At 40.9% G+C, this 3209-nt stretch overlaps 2 long non-coding RNA genes and 1 pseudogene across 2 annotated transcripts; 2 read left to right on the top strand and 1 right to left on the bottom strand.

Moving 5' to 3' along the window:
- The first annotated feature begins 214 nt into the window (after positions 1-214).
- On the top strand, positions 215-672 carry LOC109200610 (uncharacterized). Its single transcript, XR_002060769.2, has 3 exons — positions 215-270; positions 346-408; positions 493-672. It is a non-coding gene; the product is annotated as an uncharacterized LOC109200610 (long non-coding RNA).
- A 29-nt stretch (positions 673-701) lies between these two features.
- On the top strand, positions 702-1098 carry LOC112847751 (uncharacterized). Its single transcript, XR_003221512.1, has 2 exons — positions 702-766; positions 849-1098. It is a non-coding gene; the product is annotated as an uncharacterized LOC112847751 (long non-coding RNA).
- LOC109194265 (putative nuclease HARBI1) lies at positions 870-2433 on the bottom strand (annotated as a pseudogene).
- Between the last annotated feature and the right edge of the window lie 776 nt (positions 2434-3209).

The raw sequence follows: 3209 nt of genomic DNA, 5'->3' as shown, positions 1-3209 counted from the left end.
GTGCTACTCATTCATGTGATAAACTCTTTACCATAATGAATTATTTTGTAGTGAAGTTATTTTCCTACTGACTTTGCCTTCCCTCAGTCTTGGTTGTCTTTGAGAGCATAATGACAATGAAGTGTAAGGTGATTGGTATATGTTTGTTAATTGCCATTTGGTCCCTTGTAAGTTATAAGTGACCTGTATAAACCTCATATTCTATCAGTTGATCGTGATGGTGTACTGCATCTGGTGCAGCCTCCTGTTGAGCCAGACCAACATGCAGTTGTGAGTACTCTTAATACTCCACAGATCATATGAGTTTACAGTAGAACAGCAATGTTGTTAATTTCTTTACTACAGGAAAATAATGAAGAAACATTGACAGCTGTTACAGAGGAGGAAGCAACAGAGACACTTTATGAGGTTTACATCTTACAATGGAAAATATAACAATTGAATAAAATGTGGTACTATAATAAAACCATGGACTTTCTGTGTCTCTAACAGAGTGATGATGGAAATGCAGAGGAAGAGGGTCCAGCCACTTCTCCAACAAACCTTTCCTCAGTAAGATGTTCAGCACTGATTTACAACCAACCTAAGTAGGCATGTACTATGAATGTCAATGCTATTTTCTGTGTTTCAATAGCTCCCTGTAAAGCAGCTGTACAAGACCTATTTGATCAAGAAAATAACAAAATGCGACTTGGAAATAGAACACTTCAAGCAGCAGATCCAAAAGACCAAGATTGAGATTTTACTGCTGGAACATCAGTTAAGGGTGGGTGAAGTGGTCAGAGATGGACGAATTATTTCAGTGTTTGAACAACATAATAATATACTTATTAATACTTTGTGTACAGGAAATACAGGCGACCAATAAAGCCAGTTGAACAAAAAATCTGTTTATTCTTCTTTCAACATGTTGAGGTGATGGGTCAAAGGAAATGATTGTGACATATGGTGTCTCTGACTGCTCTTCCATCTTGTATGTCCGTGGGAGGGTCAGGATGTTCATGGTTTGGATCACTGCTGATGTTTGGTTCAGAAGGACAGTGTTCTCCTCTAATTGTGGCAATGTTGTGAAGAATCACACATGCCACAATAATGTCACATGCCCTTTCTGGGGTGAAGGCACTGGAACCGGGCCTTAAGCATTCCGATAGTCATTTCAACTCTGGCTTTTGTCCTGCAATGAGCCAGATTATATCGCTGCTGTGGGCCCGGTTCAGGGTCAGGGTAAGGGGTAAGCAAATAGGGTAAACATGGATACCCCCTATCACCAAGCAAGTAGTCAGTGAACTCTCCTAAGACAGAAGGATACACTTCAGTTCAAATGTCCCTGTAGCAATTGGTCTTTATATATTTTAAAGTATTTTCAACTCACCATGTCCAAATTTTGTGCTCAGTGTACATTCACAAAAAATTCGTCAGTCATGAACAGAGCCTGGCCACTTGGCTTCCACATTTGTGATAATGTTGGCAGCATCACATATGATCTTCACAGTGCAGAGAACACAAATTAGCATCCATTACCATAATGAAATAATGTGTTAGTTTGAAATGCTACAGGGAACTATGTACCTGTACATTAATGCTGTGGAAAGACTTCCTGTTCACATAGTCTCCTTCATTTACTGAAGGGGCAATGATTGGAATGTGAGTGCCATCTATACAGCCAATCACGCCTGGGAACCCTGAAAATAAATGTAAAATTTAAGTAGTAGTTCAAGTATCACCACATCATGAATTAAGTTTTGTTCATCCTGATACCTGCAATTTTGTGGAATCCCTCTTTGATAAATCTTGTGGGTCTATGACCGGGGAACACCACAAACGAGTACAGGAGACGTTTCAGTGCAACTGTAACATTCCTGACTGCCCGACAGACGGTAGCCTTGGAAACGTGCTCAGCGTCACCAATATTATACAGAAAGCTCCCGTTTGCAAAAATACGAAGTGCAATACAAATAATATGTACAGAACTGAGAGAATGTCCGCGATGTGTCACATGAGCAATATAAGGCCTGAGGATGTTATTCAAATAAATTATAGATTGTGCTGAAAAACGGTAACGTTCACACAGAAAATCATCAGGAAATGATAAAATGTCCAAACGCGCTCTAATCACTCTCTCCCGGCGGAGAGCTCTGCAGAGAATTTGGGCTTCAACATCTACTGGCTCTTCAAGGAAGGGGCACGCCATGTCTGACACTTCCTACAGTCAGGTTTCCGACAAAGAGGCGGAGAAAGTCAGGGTTAGTTGAAGTAAACCTGCTAGGGGGCAGGTTAGCTTCACGGAGTGTGTCGTCATAGTAACTCACTCAGAATTAATCTAAACTCGCTTTGTGAAACCGAAAACCCAGAGTTTTCGTTAACTCAGGGTATACTTAGAGTTTGCACTAAACCGGCTTTCTGAAACAGGGCCCAGCTTGTCGGTCAGGTGAACCACCTGTCACCTGACTCAAACAGGCTCTTCTTCACATTGTCCTCATTCATAAAGTGCTTGACAAAACTGAACTGCTAACTGGTGGATTTTCCCATTTGAGTGCAGCTAGCCAAACAACAAGGAATCAGAGTGAAAATGGACAGTATATCCTCTGTTCTTAATATAATACTCGTTGTTACAGGCAAAGGCAGTACAAAAGTGATCTCCTTAAAATAGTCCTTGTTTTCCCCTTAGTTCTTGGTTCTGTTACTAGTTAGCTAAATTAAGCTCATGTCTCACCCAATAATACTACATTCTTTACTGGCACAAGATGGTGCTAAACATATTTTAAAAACTTTAACCTTAAGCATTTATTTCTTAAATCCAGCTTCACAGACAGAGTTTTTGAGAGCAGGGCTCCAAAGTGGACATAAGTGTTCCATGTCCACTTTAAAGTGAGAGGAGTTAAAACTGTCAAGGCTGTGTGCAGGCAGACAGGAGAAGAGGACCGAAAATGCAGGACTCGCAGAGGCAGATGTAACTCAGAGTACTCAGCTTTATTGCTGGAAAGGCACTGAACAAAAACTAAGTAAACTGAGAATACACTAAAAACTAAACTGACAGGCAGGCTGACAAACAGAACACACAGTGAAAGTGAAGGTGAGCAGACATTAACAACACGACAAAGAGCAAAGGAAAACACAGGGCTTATATACACTGGGGAGTAATCAGGGAATGGGAAACAGGAGGGAGACACAGCTGGGAGAAATAGACTAACGAGACAGGGGAGAAGTAA

Source organism: Oreochromis niloticus, linkage group LG9 (assembly GCF_001858045.2).
Source record: "Oreochromis niloticus isolate F11D_XX linkage group LG9, O_niloticus_UMD_NMBU, whole genome shotgun sequence".
Taxonomy (NCBI): domain Eukaryota; kingdom Metazoa; phylum Chordata; class Actinopteri; order Cichliformes; family Cichlidae; genus Oreochromis; species Oreochromis niloticus.
Note: the sequence above shows the minus strand (reverse complement) of the source record. Positions and strands in the feature narration are given on the sequence as shown.